Source organism: Bactrocera neohumeralis, unplaced genomic scaffold, assembly GCF_024586455.1.
Source record: "Bactrocera neohumeralis isolate Rockhampton unplaced genomic scaffold, APGP_CSIRO_Bneo_wtdbg2-racon-allhic-juicebox.fasta_v2 cluster11, whole genome shotgun sequence".
NCBI classification, from domain to species: Eukaryota; Metazoa; Arthropoda; class Insecta; order Diptera; family Tephritidae; genus Bactrocera; species Bactrocera neohumeralis.
Window position 1 is genome coordinate 12,166,615 of NW_026089624.1, and position 10,159 is coordinate 12,176,773.

The 10,159-nt window shown below is 38.2% G+C and overlaps 1 pseudogene; it reads right to left on the reverse strand.

Annotated features, from left to right (window-relative positions):
- Positions 1–8,082: 8,082 nt before the first annotated feature.
- Positions 8,083–8,956, reverse strand: LOC126766002 (uncharacterized; annotated as a pseudogene).
- Between the last annotated feature and the right edge of the window lie 1,203 nt (positions 8,957–10,159).

Here is a 10,159-nt window from a genome sequence, read left to right on the forward strand (position 1 = left end):
TTTTTGTGGTGGTCGAACTCCCCATTCAGCACTGAAATTACCTTTAAATATTCATACAAATCCCGACATAATGTGTAACATAAAAAAACATTCAGGAATGGCTGAAGTTCTGAGAAAGTGCAAAATTATTATTTGGGATGAATGCCACAATGGCCCATAAGCATTCTAGAGGCACTCCGATAGAACCCTGAGAGATATAAGGAATAATCGTAGGCTTTTTGGTGGTGCTCTGCCTGTCATCCCACGAGCAACATATGCGAACGAAATAAATACATGTTTGAAAGAGTCCTATCTATGGCGACATCAATATGCGTGTTCAACTCCAAAATGACCCATCAGCGTCAAGATTTTTTTGAACAATTGCTAAACATCGGTAATGGTGAAATTCATTTGTATGGAGATACACCAATATATTCAACTTCCAGAAAACTTTGCACTATGGTGGCTACCAAGGAAGAGTTGATGCAAAGTATTTTCAGAGATACAATATAATTGTACAAACCATACTTGGCTACGTGGGCGAGCTATTTTGGCTGCAAAAATGTATATGTTGACACGATCAATTTCAAAATACAACAGTCACTGCCTGGTAATGAATTTACATTTAAATCAATTGACACTGTTGTTGATCCAGATGAAGTTGTCAACTATCCTGTTGAATTTTAAATTCACTGGATTTACCTCAGAATGCCACCACATAACTTGCGATTAAGGAATTGGCTCTTATAATTTTGCTTCGAAATTTGAATGCGCCAAATTTTGCAATAGTACGCGATTAGTCATAAAAAAAATCATGAGCAGCAACATTCTTTAGCCACTATTTTGAGTGGAAAATTTCAAGGTGAAGATGTACTTCTACCACGGTTTCAATGATTCCTTCAGATTCTCCGATACCATTTAAACGTTTACAATTTCCAATCCCTTGGCATTTACTTTATGACTATTAATAAGGCACAAAGGTCAAGCGATGACGGTTGTGGACTAGATCTAGAAGAAAATCCGTGCTTTCTCAGGGCCAATTATACGTTGCGTGCTCGAGGAGATTGGAAAACCATCAATTTACCTCTCAAGGATTAACCAAAATATTGTACATCCGATGGCATTACGATAATTTCAGTATTTGTAGATAATTAACTCTGAGAATAAATACCCGTTATAGAATAGTTTAAGATCCCAACTTTTTCACTAAACGACTTCAGAGTTTTTATTCAACACAGCTTCGACATTTAACATCTTTGAAAGCATACTAATACACAATACTCACACTATCCTTTGGTTTACGTCTGTCGGGTCGCTAGTATACTTATATTTATAGTACATAACGCCATTGGAAATATATACATATGTATATTTTAAAGACATGATGTAACGTTCTCTTACTCTAGCACCCTCCCTAAAATTGGGGTTTTCGAAAACAGTTTCGGTGTCTTGTGAGTCTTCTAAAACTTCTTCGAAGCCAAGGTCCGCAGCCACACCATGCTTCAGTAAAATGTTGTGAAGAATTGTACACTGCCCGTAAATAATCATGGGACAACTTTTTCAGGGCTGTAATAAAGAATGCGGTGTTTTGAGGCACCTTAATCGTGACTTCAAAACACCAAAAATCTCAATGGTATTACGTGCTTTGGCGTGCAACTTATGTAACGCACTTCCTTGCATTTGAAGGTTCAGCGACTGGCGTTAACAGCCATGGCTCAATGGATATCCTTGGTCACCCTAACCACGTCACTTTGCGTGTTTTAGGTACTTATGGGGTGCATACGTGTTGGCTGGATGTGGCCCAAATACCAGAATCATGGCAAGACCTGGGATATCTAGCGTTGACAGCGGTGAACAGAAGTAGATGAACACAAACCTGCAAAAATGCAAATATATACATATGTATTAAGATTGGTAAATAGTTTATAATATAGAACATGACGTACTGCTTCTACATAAAGGCTGTAAAATCCTTTCCGGTTCATGAGGAGTAGAGAGAAGTAGGTGCGTCTGTGGCTTGAGGGTGAAACAATCCCAATATGGGTCAATCGATTGCCGTTGTGCCCTTGATTCCAAATTTCATGTAAAATCTTTAAGAGAGAAAATTTATTTATTTATTTATATTTTTTTTTCATTTATCTTACCCCATCTTTGTATCTGAAACATCCCTCGCGCTTGAAAATTTCACTGCCTTTAACATCCACCAATTAATATCGAAATAAAGTGCAGAGCTCTAGACACAGAAGGACTGGCTCATAGAGAGCATATAATAACTATTACCAACGCATTTTTGGTAGAGCCATGCCCGTAAAAATACAAACACTCGACTTCTGCACATCATGCGGCACCAATTCACCTATGTATAAGTACTTTACATAGCGATTTTGGGAATCAGAAATGTATTTATAAATGTTGTGTCTTGGATAATAAAAGGATCGCTTTTGTCTCGTAAACCCTTCAAAATTTTCCCTCCTACCCCCGATTTCCTCCTCAACAATTGCCGCATACACAAAGAACAGTTCCTCCATGCTAGTTATAACACTCAATTTTTTTTTAAATGTTAAATATTGATGTAAAACAAAACAAACACAGATGTTTTTGTATTGTGATGGCTGCTTTCACACGTCACAGATATTTGAGATAATAGTGAGCATTTGAGTTTGTGAATTTTCGCTGGCATAAAGGTAGCCATCACTATAGTGAGAAACATCACTTTAGTGAGTGTGAGTGATTTTTGTGAGGGCATAAGAATAGGGCTGTAAATCGAAGATATTTTTATGAAAATGGCTGATATTCTACCACCCTGAAAAGTTAAGTATTTCTCCTTCTTACGCAAAGTTCCTCGTAGCATACCATTTTATTATTTTTTTCTTACTACCCCGTTTTGTAGTAGAAATAAGTTCTTCATTAGAATATATTTTTCTAAATTTGTAATCCCTTTTCAATTGAGTTGAGTCGTTCTGTTAAGGGGTTATATACAGTTAAATTTTCAATAAATCGATTCATTTTCTTAATGTACATATGTATATTTAAAGACTACACACAAGAAGTTACACTCAAATTCAAAAAGGCGTTTCAGAGTGCTTGGAAGTGCATTCCATACTTTGAACGCGTTTTCTCAAAATGGTGTTTTCAAGGTGTCTAACATTACTCGAAAACATCTAAACCGATTGTGTAAGATATTAACAAGAGCTTCTTAGATATATATTTTAGTAATTAATCGAAAATAGTTTTCTTGTTTTTTCCAGAATGCTATTGTTTTTGTGAAATCTCATTTCCGAAATTTTCAATTAATCTTACAGCATCTAAATATTGCATTGCTTCAAAAGTCATTACGTTGACATGCAAATGATCGCCTTGTGGGGTAGCTTTAAATGTTTCAATGACTCTCTGATCCTTTAGTTGAAGCAAGCACGTAGTGTTTTGGTGGCAAAAATATATTGCTACTCATGGATCGAAATTAATTAGAGTTTCGGGAGGAAGGCCTGGTGCATTCTCAATTATTAGCATCACGTACGCCGATTTCTTCTAATTGGCAGTCTTCAATAAGAGAAGCTGTCATCAAAGCTTTACGGCATTCAGCTTTCGAATGACAAGCGAACAACAAGGCTCTTGGATTTTCTGAGTGATAAACTAAGGTGGTTTAAATTTTCAATCCCCATCTGTCAATCGATCCTTGGCGGCTTTAAAACCTGGAAAAGTTTTGTTTTCACTCTTCTTTCAGGCATTTTTTCTAAAAATGGCCCGTTTCATCTACGCTGCAAATGCTATAGCTAGTGTAGCCACTAGGGTGATTAAAAAAAAAAATTTTTTTTCGGTTGGTACTCGGAAAAATAGGTTCCTAGACACCTCTAGAAAGCCTCTCCAAGTATGAGTTCTTAATTGTGACGGGAAGGTCCTCCACTTAACAGTTTCATAATTTTTTCTTATTATCAGATAGAAAAATGTATATCTCGCTTCCAACTACTTGAAAAAATATCCTGTTCCTTAGATTTTGTAGGAAATTGAATGCTCTACAAAAAGGTCTGAACGAATTTTCGTAAACCCAACCGTTTTAAAAGATATTAAGGGTTGAAGTTTGAATATTGTTGGGAAATATGTCTGAATTTGGTATCCCCGCAAAGCCCATACGGCTGTGTAAACAGACGTTGAGCAACTCAAAAAGCTCCGTCAGAATCCCGGGAAGGACCTCTCCGAGCCGTTCGATACCAAACGAGGTTTCAGACAAGGCGACTCCCTATCGTGCGACTTTTTCAACCTTCTTCTGGAGAAAATAGTTCGAGCTGCAGAACGTAGTAGGGAAGGTACTATCTTCTATAAGAGTGTACATCTGCTGGCGTGTGCCGATGATATTGATATCATCGGCCTTAACACCCGCGCCGTTAGTTCTGCTTTCACCAGGCTGGACAAGGAAGCACAGAAAATGGGTCTGGTAGTGAACGAGGGCAAGACGAAATATCTCCTGTCATCAAACAAACAGTCGTCGCACTCGCGACTTGGCACTCACGTCACTGTTGACAGTCATAACTTTGAAGTCGTAGATAATTTCGTCTATCTTGGAACCAACGTAAACACCACCAACAATGTCAGCCTAGAAATCCAACGCAGGATAACTCTTGCCAACAGGTGCTACTTCGGACTGAGTAGGCAATTGAGAAGCAAAGTCCTCTCTCGACAAACAAAAACCAAACTCTATAAGTCACTCATAATTCCCGTCTTCTATATGGTGCAGAGGCTTGACGATGACAACAACTGATGAGTCGACGTAGCGAGTTTTCGAGAGAAAGCTAAAGATTTATGGTCCATTGCGCGTTGGCCACGGCGAATATCGCATTCGATGGAACGATGAGCTGTACGAGATATACGACGATATTGACATAGTTCAGCGAATTAAAAGACAGCGGCAACGCTGGCTAGGTCATGTTGTCCGAATGGACGAAAACACTCCAGCTCTGAAAGTATTCGACGCTGTAACCGCCGGGGGAAGCAGAGGAAGAGGAAGACCTCCACTCCGTTGGAAGGACCAAGTGGAGAAGGACCTGGCTACGCTTGGAATATCCAATTGGCGCCACGTAGCGAAAAGGAGAAACGACTGGCGCGCTGTTGTTAACTCGGCTATAATCGCGTAAGCGGTGTCTACGCCAATTAAGAAGAAGAAGAAGAAATTTCCTACAAAACTATGAGTTTCATCATTAATCATGATTTTTTCATTGAGTTATAAAATTCATAAATAAAAAAATTTTCTCAAAAATAATCAAACCTTTTGTGATTCTATGCCATTTACAATGACTATTAAATTGGTTGAACCAGCTGCTACTACCTTTAAATACTTCAATATTAGTCGCTTCACCAGCGTCTTCTTTTAGTTTTTCAGAAGTCAATTTTGCTTAAAGCGAACTGTATTTTTGATCAATAGAACAATTTTTCATTCTTACTTGATTATCATACCGTGGATGTAGCAATGTTTCCATTCGTGCGATAATTCCGTAATGCTTACGGAAGATACTTGCATTCAAATATTACGAGTATTTCACAGCCGTCATTATTGTTTCTTTACCTTCACATTAACAACGGTTCGGAATGCGGATTCCGATGGCTCAAATTTTTGCCAATTCAGAAATTTAAATTTCCGTTTATATTTCTTATATTCAGTTAACACTCCAAATGTAGTGATTATCTTTACTTGTTGGGCTCAAATAAATATGTAAAACGTACCGCCACGTAAAACAATTCTACGCGGAACACGTTCAAACTCTGAGAGGCGGAGCAAGAGAACCGATGTACTCATATGACATCGAAGGAAAAACGGCGTATAGCCGAGTTAACAACACCGCGTCAGTGGTTCTTCCTTTTCGCTGCTTGGAGGTAATTGGAGATTCCAAGTGTAGCCACGTCCTTTTCCAGGTAGTCTTTCCAAAGAAGTGGATGTCTTTCTCTTCCTTTGCTTCCTTAGCCGGGTATACCGATGGCATGACCTAGCCAGCGTAGCCGCTGTACCTTAATTCGCCGAACGACGCCAATTTCAGCTTATCCTTTCATCTACTGCGGTATTCACCGTTGAAATGTGCAAAGGACCACCCATTTTTCAAGCACCTTTCTCTCAAAAACTCGTAACGTCGACTCATCAGATCTTGACATCGTCCATTCCTTTGCAGAGACTTGTATAGTTTGGTCTTAGTTCATAGAGAGAGGACTAAACTTCTCAATTGTCCACTCAGTCTAAAGTAGTACCTGTTTTTCAATAGTTATAATAGTTATTCTGCGTAGATTTTGAGGCTGACGTTGTTGTTAGTGTTAATGTTGGATCCCAAGACACACGAAATTATCTACAACTTCCAGTTATAACTGTTAATAGCGACGAGGGAGACATGTCACGAGTGCGACGACTGTTTGTTTGCCTACATTGAATAAGGCAAAGTTGCTGTTGTTATGGGCAATGATATCGTTATCATCGGTAGTTCCGTAGAAAGTCGCCTTGTCTGAAACCTTGTATGGTATCGAACGTTAGTTGACGCAGCCGTATTAGTTTTGCGGGGATACCAAATTCCGGTAAATTAAATCGACAAAAAGGTGGTATGTGTTCATCCTCTTTTAACGGGATCTTTACAAGATTTGACGCATGCTGAATATCTGATATGTTGTTTATTTCTTTTAATTAGCCTAAAGTCATACTGATAAGGTCCAATCAGATTTTGATGGCGATGTTAAGAACGCTTATCCCACATTTGTTGACGCAGATTGCAAGATCTTCCTTTTTTGGGGATTGGGCAGATCACACTTAGATTCCAATCGTCCGGCATGCTTTCGTCCGACCATATCCTACAAAAAGAAGCTGATGCATGCTCCTTATCTCTTCTTCGCCGCCTCCATCGAATAGCTTGGTCGGAAATCCATCGGCTCCGCCGAAAGAGTATTCTCCGGTCTTGAAACCTTGTGTTAGTCGCAGCATCTTTTTCGTAAATGTGTCTCGCTTCCTCTTCGGCTCTCCAGTATCTATTCCATATCGCAATTGTAACGTTGCAGGGTAGGCGTCTGTTTTCTTTCCACAGCGACACGGCAAACCAATGAATTCGTTTGTAGCTGTATGTATGGAGCTTGAAATGTCGTCCCATAGTTGTGCTGATGAGTGATCTCAAAATACAGGAGTGCAAGTTTAGTAGAAAATCGTTCGGATGTCTGTTGTGATTACAGCACTGGAGACGTTTATTCCGTCTATCCCAACATGATTGATCTGGTTTGTAAATTTTTCGATTCGTAGGCAGCTGGCTAGCTTCGATGAATTTCGTATGATTGAATCTAATACTACAGATAACAATATTGCTGACCCCGGTGAAGTTAATCAGCCTTAATACAAGTCGGGATGTTTCATCATGGAGGCTGAATTAGCGGGGCTGTGAAAAAGATACCTACTGTGCCCACCATGACATTAAAGTCGCCAATCACGACTTTGACGTCGTGGCAGGGGGCGCTCTCATAGATGCGCTCCAGCGCTTATAGAGATGATCTTTAGTCACATCGTCCTTCTCTTCCGTCGGAGCGCGAGCGCAAAGCAGCGATATGTCGAAGAGCTTCGCTTGATGCGCATAGTGGCTAGACGCGTTCATTCACTGGCGTAAATGCTAGTACTCGGCGGTGCTCCATTTATGACCTTCAAACTGATGTTTTTGGCTACCCAGAGGTAGGTGCTTCAGCCATATGAATAAGAATCAGTTCTGGCCACTCCCATGAAATAGCGCTTAGAGAACTTTCTCACTTGCGTGAACACATGACTTCAACCTCCAGTCAGGTTGTTTTTGTATACTATAACAGCAAACGCAAGCTTTGAAAGCCTTAGATAGGATATATGGGCTAGGATAAAATATATGTATTAAGAAGCTTGTATGTTCCAATAGGAATTCCGGAACTTAAATCTTTATATCTATTATTCAATGGGACTAGAAAAGTATTAACCCGATTGTACATATACACTCAGTCCTTTTTGCGATTATTGGTTCTGCCACCAATCGCGTAAAAAAATCGCGTAAAAATGGTTAGTTTTTCCATTATTAACTGACGAATTGATTCCGAATATAAAAAATATCGCGTATAACAAAATATACGCGCAAAAAAATATTCAAAAACAATACAATAAGTTTCAAATTTCAGACTTATGATTTATTCATTCATAATAAAATAAAAAATACAAAACAAAAACCATATATAAAAGAGAAAAAAATAGAAAATAGGTAGATTTATTGAAAAAACCGTTGAATGCTGTTTAATCACTGTCATTATCCGTAGTGGAAATTATTCTTAGCCGCTTATTTTGATGGCCGGCACTGATATCACTAGAATTTGTATCAGAATCAATAGTAAGAACTATGGATTGATGTTCTGATTGACTTAGCATCTCCGACTGAGTTTGCACCATAAATTCAGTTAATCTTGTTTGAATGCTTCTTTCTGGACCTAATAAATTCCGATGTAGTTCTTTATATCTTAACATGCAGCGACTCAATTCTTTATGAAAAATTCGTGCAATTCAGTATCATTTGCTACAAAATAATTTTAAAATTCTGCTGCAAGTTTAAGACCTTGCTTAATCGTCTCTGCTTTAATTGGATGCTCGTCTATCTCGGTGTCGCTGCCATTTTCCGATTCGATTACTTCCGTAGCTATTTTAATCAAATCGTCATCATCGAGCTCTCGGTCTAGAAGAATCTCGTCAATAGAATTTCTCCTCCCGCGCAAAACGTGCTAAATCAATGATATCTGAATAATTAGTTGAATTGCTTGTTACGACATACCGCTTTTAATACATTCTGGCCAAAGAGATTTCCAGCATGCGTTTAACGTATGTTGCCTTATTTCAGAAATTGCTTTTGACGCGTACAGATGCAATCCTTGATAGAAAAATTTTCCAAGCATCGGTGAAGTCTAATTCAGGATTTTCCTCAGTTTTTCCATAATGCACTGAAAAGTTTTTGAGGTAGTACATTTTAAAAAGTCGCAATAATGCCTTGATACATCGGTTGGATAATTGATGTAGTATTCGGTGGGAAGACGCTATAGCGTTAAAGGAGAAATTCGCGTAAAAAAGAATTTGCGCTGCAAAATAACCGCGTTAAAGTGAAATAGCGTAAAAGAGATCAGCGTAAAAAGGACTGAGTGTACATCTATAACACTAGGACACTATTATCAGCAAAAGACTCTATTAATTTCAAAAGTATTCTTTACATATGAGGTATTGTCCGCTATTTTTCATAAAAGAGAGGAACTAAGGTTCTCATATCCTGTATCTGGTGTCTTGAAAATCTATGATCCGATTATGACAAAACCTTGACTTGAGATAACATATCATAAAGGCATAAATTGGGCAAAATATATCCAAGTATATAATGAGTGACTTATAAACTTTGGCTTTTGTATGTCAGTGAGGACTTTACTTCAAGTGCCTACTCAGTCCGAAGTTTTGGCAAAGATATTCTGCGTTATATTTCGAGGCAGACCTTGTTGTTAGTGTCAATACAGGTTCTAAGATAGACGAAATTATCTACGACTTCGCAGTTATGACCGTCAGCAATGACGTGGGAGAAAGGATTTTAAATACGTGTGATGAACATTCCAGCAATGAAGAGAATCCTTCGCGAAAAATTAACAAACTAGATTTTCTACATGTTTGAAATGCCCTTTCAAGGGCTGGAATGTTGGGTCACCGACTGAGAATTACTGTATTCTTCCCATATGTTCTTACCTAGTATTTATTTTTACTTTTATTTCTTGTTCTCTATTTAATTACCTAAAATATTCAAGTTCAGGCATTTTGAAGTAATTTACCTCAATGCAGTTTATAATTGCATTTGCATTGAGTACATGCATACTTGTTTGCTATGCTTATTTTACGTAAGTTTCGCTCACGCAAAAATGCTTATTAGTGCACACATTAGCTAGTCCCATTTAACATGTACGTAGCATAATACATACATATTTAAGCAGACCATTAGATTGTTGCATTTTCCGTTTTAAATTTCTCGGTTTCTTTGTAACTACCTTATACACCCAACTCTTTTTACACGGTAGATACGTTCCTCAGAAATATGGGGGATATGTTCCATGTCATCTGAAAACCGTGTAAGATGAAATAACGAACTATATTTACTTCGACAAATCGTGTAAAACTGTTTAAGACTATAAAATTTCA